Source organism: Taudactylus pleione, unplaced genomic scaffold (assembly GCF_031769625.1).
Source record: "Taudactylus pleione unplaced genomic scaffold, aTauple2 ptg000637l, whole genome shotgun sequence".
NCBI lineage: Eukaryota > Metazoa > Chordata > Amphibia > Anura > Myobatrachidae > Taudactylus > Taudactylus pleione.
Genome location: NW_028285039.1, coordinates 1,037,296 through 1,049,974, shown reverse-complemented (window position 1 = coordinate 1,049,974; position 12,679 = coordinate 1,037,296). Strand labels below are relative to the sequence as shown.

Below are 12,679 nucleotides of genomic sequence, written 5' to 3'. Positions count from 1 at the left end.
AAGTATTAAATTTTACAATAGAAACAACATGAATAAAAAACAATTGAATATTGTAGAATAATAAAACAAAAAAATAAAAAAATATTAAAATAAAAAAATATAAAAAATTCTGAATGTTAATTGAATGAATGAATAAATAAATTATTAATGGATGAGTTCGGAAAATATACTGAAGAAATTTAATAATAATCCAGAAGAAATCCAAAAGAAATATCCATATGAATTGATGGGTGAAACTGTTTAAATATGAAGTTAATATGAAACTTATTCTCAATAGATAGTCTCGCTTCAGGTGATATTAGATATGCACTATAGCAACAATGAAGCAACAGTCACTGGTCTACACATGTGGATCCGGAGTAATATCCAGCTTTTATAATTACCAGACTTCGTTAAATGTCCACAGCCTGAAGGTAATGCAGATATTCTTGCACTGGCATGTTGACATAGGAAGAAAAAAACTGGAAAATGATGAATGGTGCTGGTTCGGAAACAAGTCCACATAGAAATCCAAGTGTGCGTGTATATATATATATATATATATATATATATATACAGACCTGGGCATGTAGTACTATTGACCAGTGGAATGCAGGCACCTATGTGGGCATTGTGTGTATATATATATATATATATATATATATATATATATATATATATAAAAGGATACAAGAGCTGGCATAGAGCGCCTACTGTGCTTATATAACTTATTAAAAAATAAAACTAATACCAACCATGTTTGTAAAAGTGATTTTGTGCAATTAAAGTGCTAATACAGGAGTGGCAGTATTTAAACTACCATCATCATTAAATATATGTAAACCTATTAGTATGTGATCTTTAGAATAAAAACAATCAGTACAACTAAAGTGCCAATGCAAAGATCCTTAAAGAATCCGTAATTAATTAATGACAATAATACGTAAAATGACGTGTAAATTAATAAAAGTGAAAAAAGTTCATTTTTTTAAAAATGCATAGATTATTTTTAATCAGACACAACAATAATATCCTCCTACATGAAGGATAAAAGACATAAAACACATAACAATATGAATAAAAATATGTATATATATAGAAAAATAGTTATGAATTTATCAGAATAAATATGGATAAAAAATCGTCTCTTATCTGATAAAAACGTCAAGTTCATAAATGGGAAGAGAATAGGAGCCACCACCAATGCGTTTCATCCGTATCCAGGACTTCTTCAAGGGATATTCTGGCTCCTGTGGGGTATCCCATATTTATACCCCTTCTAATAAGGACAAACAACGATTGATAGATCTCATTTGTGACATCACTTCCGGTTTTCTTATTGATACATGTCCATTAGAACGGAATAATCACTTATATTTGTAATGGACTGTTTCCTATATTAATGCATTATTGGATTAGAAGTCCGTTTCTTAAATATAAGTTATAAAGTATTACATCTCTCCTTTTGACAGCCACATAGCGTTGCGTCACTTCCGCCCTTACTTTCCATGCAACACAGTACTTCCGCCCTCCTCTTAGTGTGTGGTGTGAATCGTCACTTCTGCCTCCACTAACTCCATCCTTATTGAGCGCTATACGACCTCCTTCGTTCTTCCGGATAGGCTGAAGGGTCGACTCATTCCCTGATAACGTGCCTGTCGCGTCCTGCGTCACTGCTTCATAGGACATCTCATCTCCAGTTTCATCTTTCACCTACTGGCGGCATCCATCTTGGTACTCCAAGGGGTGTCTCTACTCGCGGCCATCTTGTAGCTCCCGTTTATTGCCATCTTTGTACTCCCATATATACTTGATTTCTATGATCCTGGAAGTAGCAATTGGGTTATTTTCCTATATAATACAATGGAAACACTATTAGTATAAATATATATTGCTAACCATATATTGGGCAATATGTGAAATAGATTTGTTAAAAGGTCACAGTTTCCCGCATCTGCTAAAAATCTGAACCAGTTTCTTAACCTCTCTACCTATAAATATCACATGAATTATTGTATAATAAATAAATAAATGTGGATAATTATAAAATCCTAAATTTTAATGTGTGAACTGGTTCAGTACATACTTAAAACACTTTAATAAATAATGATAAAAAATGAAAGTCCCCTTTGGTAATTTTTGCATAAATTCCATGGAGAAAAGGGGGATAATGTATGTAATCTTTTTCAAGCTGTATAATCAAATGGTTCTTGTATGGGTCTTGAGGTGTGGAACCAAAGCTGCTTCATTCTTGAAATTCTTGCATCCATCTTCAAGTTGTAAATCCAGGATTTCTTCTTAGGTCCCATGTCTTAGGGGATTCTTGCCTATATGTCACATCAAGGACTACCATACCTGGTCTTCCCTGTAGGTCTCCCATCCAAGTACTAACCAAGCCCAATGGTGCTTAGCTTCCAAGATCAGACGAGATTGGGCGTTCTCACCCAGGTATGCCGGTAGATATATTAGGACATAACATGAATCACCCCAACATGTTTTCTTCATTTTCATTAGCGAAAAGGAGCTATCTCATAATTGTCGTTTAATCCTCTAGGAATCATAGTATCCAGTTCAAATATCTAGAACATCTCACGTCTGGATAATTTGTTCGCAAGATCTCCTCCTCTGTCTCCCAATTCCACATGTTCTATTGCTTTGAATGTTAATTCGTCTGGGTCTGATCTATGGTGTGAAATAAAATGTCTTGACACCATATGAGTCTCCACCTTGTTTTTAATATTCCTGATGTGTTCTTGTATGCGAAGTTTCAAAGGTCTTTTCGTTTTGCCGACATATTTTATTCCACATGAACATTCCAAGAGGTAGATGACTGAAGTTGAGTTGCAATTAAGATGTTGTTTGATTTTATATTCCTTACTATTTGTAGAATTACTAAAGGTCTTTCTCTGCTGATGTAAAAATTTGCATATTTTGCACTTGCTACATTTGTAACTCCCTGGACAGTTATGTATGATGTTGGGTTTTGAGATATTAATATCTCTTAGCATACTAGGTTCTAGAGAGTCTTTTAGGTTCCTTGCCTTTCTAAAAACAATGGGGGGTCTTGGTGGTAAAATTTCCTTTAAAACTGGATCCATTAAGAGGATTTTCCATTGTTTGTTAAAAGAATTCTTAATATCTCTCTCCTGTGCATTGTATGTTGTAATGAATGGGATGATATTCTTCTTTATCTCTTCTGAATTCTTGTACTCCAGTAACTTCTTCCTCTCCATGGTATCCATTTTGTCTTTTGCTTCCAATAATAACTTCGAAGGATATTCTTTTTCTAAGAATCGATTTGTATATATTTGAATTTGCTCATTACATGTCTGTACTTCACTACAATTTCTTTTTATCCTGTGAAATTGTGAGTACGGAATGTTCTCCTTCCATCTTCTTAAGTGTCCGCTTTTAAAATGGCGATAACTATTAGTGTCTACTTCTTTTATGAAGTTCTTTGTGATGATCTTATTTTCTTCTCCACTTAAAACCAGGTCCAGGAATTCAATCGTACTCCTATTAATTTTTGACGTGAATTTCAAATTCATATTATTGGCTGAAATATGATTTAAAAACAAATAAGAATCTTCTTCCGACCCTTCCCATATTATCAAAATATCGTCTATGTACCTCTTAAAAAATATGATATTGTCACCAAATGGATTATTTTCATAGACGTAATTCTTTTCCCAACATCCCATAAAAAGATTGGCAAAGCTTGGGACAAAAGTCGTCCGCATGGCAGTGCCACAAATTTGCCGGTAAAACTGATGTAAAAATTTTAAATAATTATGATCCAGGATAAAAGACATTAAATCACATAAAAATTCCTTATGTAAAGTGCTGATTGTAGGGTCCCCTTCAAGAAATTCTCTACAAGCATTAATCCCTTTACAATGTTCAATGCATGTATATAAGGATTGAACATCAATTGTAACCCATGAATATGTTCCTTTCCATTCCATCCCTTCTAAAATTTGTAATAAATTAGTAGTGTCTTTTAGGTATGATTGAAGTTCTTTCACATATTTACATAAAAAAATATCCACGTATTCAGACAGGTGTGAGGTTAATGAATCTATCCCTGCTATGATGGATCTTCCTGGGGGATTTTCCAAAGACTTGTGAATTTTTGGTAAGAAATAAAATATGGGGGTAGTGGGATTCGTCTGTAAGAGATACTGAAACTCCTCCTTGGTTAAAATGCCATTGTGTAATCCATATACTAATAGTCTCCTTAATTCATAAAAGTAATTCTCCAAGGGATCACAATCAAGTGGTGTCACCTAATAACCTATAAGATTCCTTGATGTATTGAGATCTATCCATAATGACTAATCCCCCCCTTTGTCAGCTTGTTTGATGACAATATCATTGTTCTTCTGTAGATTTTTTAGGGCTTCTTTCTCTTTATTCTTTAGGTTCTGTTTACTATTGTGTTGGGGATTTCCTTCACATAAATCTTTTTTCACTAGGTCATAGAAAACATTGAGATGATTCCCTTTAGATTCAAGTGGATAGTATTTTGATTTACCCTTTAGTCCTGATTTGGAAGCAGGCTCCTGAAAATTCTTAATAACTGCGTCATCTTTTCTTATGAAGTGTCTTTTTAATGTCAGATTTCTTATAAATTTGTTGAGATCAATAAAGGTTTGAAACTTGTTCATGTTATTTGATGGAGCAAATGTCAGCCCTTTGTTCAATAATGACACTTCATATTTAGACAAGGTATGTTTCGACAGGTTGAAGATCCCTCTTTCCTTGGGGTCTACATCAGGTTCCTCCTTTTTTAGTTTCTTCCTCCTGCCTCCTCGTACACCTCTTCGTCTCTTATTCTTCTTTTCATGGGTGATGCCAACTTTGTGGTTTCCCTGAAGAAGGTTTTTCTTGGATTCATTAAGTTCTGGTCCGGGCCTGGGGATAAAAAATGATCAGAGTCGCTGTTTGAGTCAAATCTCTGGAGTGTCGAAAAACGATTCTTTGTATGATGTGTCCTATAATTAGATTGTTCATTGATAACATCATCTCTCAGACTAGGTTTTCTTCTAGATGGAACTGTTCTCCAAGTAGTTCTTTCTTGTCTTGGATTGTGTGTTGGTTGTTGTCCCACAGATTTATTAAATCTGCTCCAATTTTTGACTTTGTTGGAGTCATAATCTTGTTTGCCCCTGATAAATTTTCTCTCTTTCCCTTTCATGATATCCTCTTCAATACGGTCAAGTTTGCGTAATAAAACTTTATCATTAATTTTATATTCCTCATTGTCCTTAAAATTCTCCATACGTGTTTCCTTTTGTTTTATCTCAATTTCCAATTCTGACAATATATTTCTCTTCTCCATGATGATTCATTTCATCAAATCTATGGAGCAATTATGCAAAATTTTGTCCCATTTATCCATGAATTCTGATTTGTCCAAGCCAAAGGTTGAATTTTTTTAAAAGTCTCAAACCTCTTGGAATTCTATTGACTGATATATAATGTTCAAGACCCTTAATGTCCCTCCATGCCTTAATCTCCTTGGTGAGAGATTTTTCTATCTCCCAAAACAGGTTGTCCAAATTTTCTGTTGGAATACTTTCCTGTGTTAAAACATGGTCCTCGTTAAAGATTTTCTGGCATAGATCGCTTCTTTTATTTAGGCGTTCATTATTTCTATACATCTTTGTGTGTTTGACTGAGTGGGACTCCCCCAAGAGGCTGCTGTGTTCAATAACCAAGATTTATGTATAACAGAAGACTGCAGCGCCAATTGTGTATGAGTCCCTTTATATAGTATTATCTCAAATGTGTGTCCTTTATCTCAAACTAAAAAGTTTTTTGTGAAACCGTTATCGTGCACCCCCAAATAACATATGAGTGTTAGCTCAACCAGCAGAAAAATGTAACAGTGGTGATCTGTTACATATACAAATAATCAAAGGATACAAGAGCTGGCAAAGAGCGCCTACTGTGCTTATATAACTTATTAAAAAATAAAACTAATACCAACCATGTTTGTAAAAGTGATTTTGTGCAATTAAAGTGCTAATACAGGAGTGGCAGTATTTAAACTACCATCATCATTAAATATATGTAAACTTATTAGTATGTGATCTTTAGAATAAAAACAATCAGTACAACTAAAGTGCCAATGCAAAGATCCTTAAAGAATCCGTAATTAATTAATGACAATAATACGTAAAATGACGTGTAAATTAATAAAAGTGAAAAAGTTCATTTTTTAAAAAATGCATAGATTATTTTTAATCAGACACAACAATAATATCCTCCTACATGAAGGATAAAAGACATAAAACACATAAAAATATGAAAAAAAATATGTATATATATAGAAAAATAGTTATGAATTTATCAGAATAAATATGGATAAAAAATCGTCTCTTATCTGATAAAAACGTCAAGTTAATAAATGGGAAGAGAATAGGAGCCACCACCAACGTGTTTCATCCATATCCTGGACTTCTTCAAGGGATATTCTGGCTCCTGTGGGGTATCCCATATTTATACCCCTTCTAATAAGGACAAACAACGATTGATAGATCTCATTTGTGACATCACTTCCGGTTTTCTTATTGATACATGTCCATTAGAACGGAATAATTACTTATATTTGTAATGGACTGTTTCCTTTATTAATGCATTATTGGATTAGAAGTCCGTTTCTTAAATATAAGTTATATAGTAGTACATCGCTCCTTTTGACAGCCACATAGCGTCCCATCACTTCCGCCCTTACTTTCCATGCAACACAGTACTTCCGCACTCCTCTAAGTGTGTGGTGTGAATCGTCACCTCCTCTAACTCCTTCCTTATTGAGCGCTATACGACCTCCTTCGTTCTTCCGGATAGGCTGAAGGGTCCACTCATTCCCCGATCATGTGCCTGTCGCGTCCTGCGTCACTGCTTCATAGGACATGTCATCTCCAGTTTCATCTTTCACCGACTGGCGGCATCCATCTTGGTACTCCAAGGGGTGTCTCTACTCGCGGCCATCTTGTAGCTCCCGTTTATTGCCATCTTTGTTCTCCCATATATACTTGATTTCTATGATCCTATATAATACAATGGAAACACTATTAGTATAAATATATATTGCTAACCATATATTGGGCAATATGTGAAATAGATTTGTTAAAAGGTCACAGTTTCCCGCATCTGCTCCAAATCTGAATCAATTTCTTAACCTCTCTACCTACATGAATTATTGTATAATAAATAAATAAATAAATGTGGATAATTATAAAATCCTAAATTTTCATTGTGTGAACTGGTTCAGTACACACTTTAATAAATAATGATAAAAAATGAAAGTCTCCTTTGGTAATTTTTGCATAAATTCTGTGGAGAAAAGGGGGATAATGTATGTATATATGTATATAATCTTTTTCAAGCTGTATAATCAAATGGTTCTTGTATGGGTCTTGAGGTGTGAAACCAAAGCTGCTACATTCTTGAAATTCTTGCATCCATCTTCAAGTTGTAAATCCGGGATTTCTTCTTAGGTCCCATGTCTTAGGGGATTCATGCCTATATGTCACATCAAGGACTACCGTACCTGGTCTTCCCTGGAGGTCTCCCATCCAAGTACTAACCAAGCCCAATGGTGCTTAGCTTCCAAGATCAGACGAGATTGGGCGTTCTAACCCAGGTATGACGGTAGATATATTAGGACATAACAAGAATCACCCCAACATGTTTTCTTCATCTTCATTAGAGAAAAGGAGCTATCTCATAATGGTCGTTGAATCCTCTAGGAATCATAGTATCCAGTTCAAATATCCAGAACATCTCACATCTGGATAATTTGTTCGCAAGATCTCCTCCTATGTCTCCCAATTCCACATGTTCTATTGCTTTGAATGTTAATTCGTCTGGGTCCGATCTATGGTGTGAAATAAAATGTCTTGACACCATATGAGTCTCCACCTTGTTTTTAATATTCCTGATGTGTTCTTGTATGCGAAGTTTCAAAGGTCTTTTCGTTTTGCCGACATATTTTATTCCACATGAACATTCCAAGAGGTAGATGACTGAAGTTGAGTTGCAATTAAGATGTTGTTTGATTTTATATTCCTTACTATTTGTAGAATTACTAAAGGTCTTTCTCTGCCGATGTAAAAATTTGCATATATTGCACTTGCCACATTTGTAACTCCCTGGACAGTTATGTATGATGTTGGGTTTTGATGTATTAATATCTCTTAGCATACTAGGTTCTAGAGAGTCTTTTAGGTTCCTTGCCTTTCTAAAAACAATGGGGGGTCTTGGTGGTAAAATTTCCTTTAAAACTGGATCCATTAAGAGGATCTTCCAATGTTTGTTAAAAGAATTCTTAAAATCTCTCTCCTGTCCGCTTTTAAAATGGCGATAACTATTAGTGTCTACTTCTTTTATGAAGTTCTTTGTGATGATCTTATTTTCTTCTCCACTTAAAACCAGGTCCAGGAATTCAATCGTACTCTTATTAATTTTTTACGTGAATTTCAAATTTCAAACAGTACATAAAGCAAAGAAATATAAAAAGAGGTGCAAGATGGAATTGTCCTTGGGCTCTCCCACCCACCCTTATGTTGTATAAACAGGACATGCACACTTTAACAAACCAATCATTTCAGCGCCAGGGTCTGCCACATGACTGTGGCTGAAATGATTGGTTCATTTGAGACCCCACAAAACAAGCTGGTAAATAATCTGTCCGTGCACAAACTGTCTCTATGGAGGCAAGATGTCGTCCTCATCCTCCTCATCCACTGATTATTCACCCTCTTCAGTGTTGTGTACATCCTCATCCTCACAGAGTATTAATTCGTCCCCACTGGAATCCACCACCACAGGTCCCTCTGTACGTTCTGGAGGCTGGTCTCCCTGGAAGAGTTGATAACTAATTTTTATGAACATCATCTTCTCCACATTTTGTGGAAGCAACCTCCTACGCCTTTCGCTGACAAGGTTCCCGGCTGCACTAAACACTCTTTCGGAGTACACACTGGAGGGGGGGCAACTCAGGTAAAATAGAGCCAGTTTGTACAGGGGCCTCCAAATTGCCTCTTTTTCCTGCCAGTACAGGTACAGACTGTCCGATATCCCTACTTGGATGCTGTCACCGATGTGATCCTCCACCATTCTGTCAGTGGTGATAGTATCATATGCAGTGACAGTAAAGTCAGAAATTGTTAAAAAAAGGAGAAGGAAAATATCAGTATGGCGCTATCAACATGCAGCTAGTTCAGTGGAGGTGTCAACTCCTAACTACACAAAGAAAAACGAAAAAATATATATGAACAGCGCTAGGAACTTATTATTATAACATAGGTATCATGATATGGTAATGCAAAAAAAATAAATATATCAGGAAAGATGTATGGTTTCAAATAGGAGAGGGTAAGTAGAATCTATAGGATCTCAGTACATTATAATTGAGAACTTATATCTATACGGCTTGATTGAAAAATATCAATTTAATGTATTAAAAATATGTTAAAAGGTACATTCCATAAGTATTACATTTTACAATAGAAACAACATGAATAAAAAACAATTGAATATTGTAGAATAATAAAACAAAAAAATAAAAAAATATTAAAATAAAAAAATATAAAAAATTCTGAATGTTAATTGAATGAATGAATAAATAAATTAATAATGGATGAGTTCGGAAAATATACTGAAGAAATTTAATAATAATCCAGAAGAAATCCGAAAGAAATATCCATATGAATTGATGGGTGAAACTGTTTAAATATGAAGTTAATATGAAAATTATTCTCAATAGATAGTTTCGCTTCAGGTGATATTAGATATGCACTATAGCAACAATGAAGCAACAGTCACAGGTCTACACGTGTGGATCCGGAGTAATATCCAGCTTTTATAATTACCAGACTTCGTTAAATGTCCACAGCCTGAAGGTAATGCAGATATTCTTGCACTGGCATGTTGACATAGGAAGAAAAAAATTGGAAAATGATGAATGGTGCTGGTCCGGAAACAAGTCCACATAGAAATCCAAGTGTGCGTGTATATATATATATATATATATATATATATACACAGACCTGGGCATGTTGTACTATTGACCAGTGGAATGCAGGCACCTATGTGGGCATTGTGTGTATATATATATATATATATGCAGTTATATATATACACACACACAATGCCCACATAGGTGCCCTGCATTCCACCAGTCAATAGTTCAACATGCCCAGGTATGTACATTGTGTGTATATATATATATATATAAATACATATACAGTCAAGGAAAATCCGTCACTCAGGTATCCACATTGCATAGTCAGGTGCCTTTCCCAGAGAAAATGTTTCCAAAACAAGGTGGATGGCACTCTGACATAAATAAACCCAATACTGATGCTGGCAATACAGCCCTTGTGGTCAACGTTTCAGAGTTTTACTCCTTTATCAAGACATACAAATGATAAAACAAACACATACCTTATATCACTTCACCCGGTGCTCTAGCGTGTTCCTCACCTCCGTCCACATCGGAGATCGGATGACGTCACTGATTGCGCATAGCGCCGACGTCCCGACCATCTCACAGGGGCGTGGTTAGGGAAATGTGTACCATCACCATCACAACAGGGTATCCGGACAATGTGACTTATACAAACAAACAGACCCTAAACAGCATCCCATGTATCTACGAGTTAAAAAATAGTTAAATTGCAAGACCTTAAGTCACTCTGGTTTTTGCAGATAATAATTAATAACAAAATACCTATAAAATCAGTATAATCATACAGCAAAGGTATTCCTATGTCAGATGACTGGTCCCAATAGATTACTGTATGCAGCCTTAAATAGGCCTGCAGCCTGAAACCTACATATATATATATATATATATATATATATATATATATATCTTGTAGCCTATAGCTTTGTCCCCACTTCTCGCCCCTCAGGCAAAGTCCACCGTCTCACCCCCCTGCAGCAAAAAATTAGCTGTTACTCTGCCCATCATACAATAGTGTTCTCCCATCACAAACCTTTTAGAAAAAAAATACCATGCGCACAGGAGTGTCACATCCATCAAAACCCCCTAAGACACCCCAGCACCTAATCTTCTCACCACCCTAACACTAATCAAGCACCACACTTTTCAGCTAGGACACATACGGTTGGTAATTTAGAACTGCTTCCTCTGTTCAATATATGTTTTATTAAATAGATATGTATTCCACCAAATTTTGAAGAGAAAAATTAAATATTTAAATAAATATGAATAACACCGTGTGTACAATCATACATTTCATTTTGTACAAAGAAAATACCAGCAAACATACACACATTTTATTAAAAAAACAATACATGAATAGCTAGATATATTTTTGTTTCTGAGGGGTACATATATACTTATAACAGGTTATATACATACACACATAAAAATACAATTTCAAGTCAGAATAATATGAACTTGCGTTTCAACATTTCATGCAAAAACCAAAACACATAATTACATACACAATGGTAAATATTGACATATATATAGACAATTGCTAAAGATGCAAAAACAACTTCTGACAAATTCTAAACAGGTGAAGAATGGTGTCAGAAATAGGGAAATCAGTCTGGATCCCCCAAAACTCTGCACTAACATAGGGAATCACTATAGGGATGTACTAGTACCCCTAATAAAGCTATTATGGGATGCTTAATTTCTCTCATTTAAATCCTATTAGCCACTTTGCATAAGTTGTGAAGAATATCATTATTTATTATTTTAAGAAGAAACTAACTAGTCCAAGCAAATTAGGGGTATTTTAAATTGGGTGCTTGGAAATTTTAAAGTTGCTAAATTGTACTTTAAAAAAGCATAAAAAATCCAGCTGTTGCAAACACCTGCAGTGCCATAAACACCTGATCCATACTTGGGGCGCACCCAGAAGCCTATTTCGCTAGTTTTTATACTTCTCCCCAAAATTGCAACTTTTTCACCCCAAAATTAAAGTGCTTTTTTGGGGTGTTTGTAATTTTTTTTTTAATTTTTTGACACATTTACCCTTTAGGGGCCTGTCCCAAAGGTGCACAGTGGTTTCCAGTCTTTTGCACTTCAATACCACAAATCTGCACTTCTATCTGCATGCTATAAGCAGGAAATCTATTTAACCTATTACATTGATGAAAAAAATGTTTTACAGATTGAAAAAAGAAATTTTTTTTTGGTTTTCTCCACCCTGCATCGAAAAGTACTTCAAAATTGGCGATACTTTTTTGCCTGTTTTTAATGAAATACCAAGAAGGTGAAATCTCATCATTTCCTATGGGGAAATGATGACCAGGTGAAAAGTCAAATCGGTGAAAAGTTTTTGCCGTGTTTTTGGCGAAAAGTCGGAATTGAATACAGCGAAAAGTTCTCGCCTGTTTCCGGCGAAAACTTTTTTGCCAAAAACACGCTAAAACGGCTTTTCGCTACAAATTGAATATGAGCCTTAGAATCTGGTGTCAAATGTTTTTTCAAGAAATGGGAATCATATATTATTACACTCCCATTATCTACTCAGTCCCAGGTCATTAAGACCTTCAAATTGACCACATGGTACTTATTGAGGCAAATTTCTTAATTCCTCAATTTGCTGAATTTTCTCCCTTTCTGTTTATTTAGCGGTGATTTCACTGTGTTCACACCTTTTGATGTGATTCATTAGAAAAATGTTACATCCTTGACATGTTTGGACAA

The 12,679-nt window shown here is 35.0% G+C and overlaps 2 pseudogenes; both read right to left on the bottom strand.

Annotated features, from left to right (window-relative positions):
* Window positions 1-2,322: 2,322 nt before the first annotated feature.
* Window positions 2,323-2,441, bottom strand: LOC148479099 (5S ribosomal RNA; annotated as a pseudogene).
* Window positions 2,442-7,525: 5,084 nt separating this feature from the next.
* On the bottom strand, window positions 7,526-7,644 carry LOC148479098 (5S ribosomal RNA; annotated as a pseudogene).
* Window positions 7,645-12,679: the final 5,035 nt, after the last annotated feature.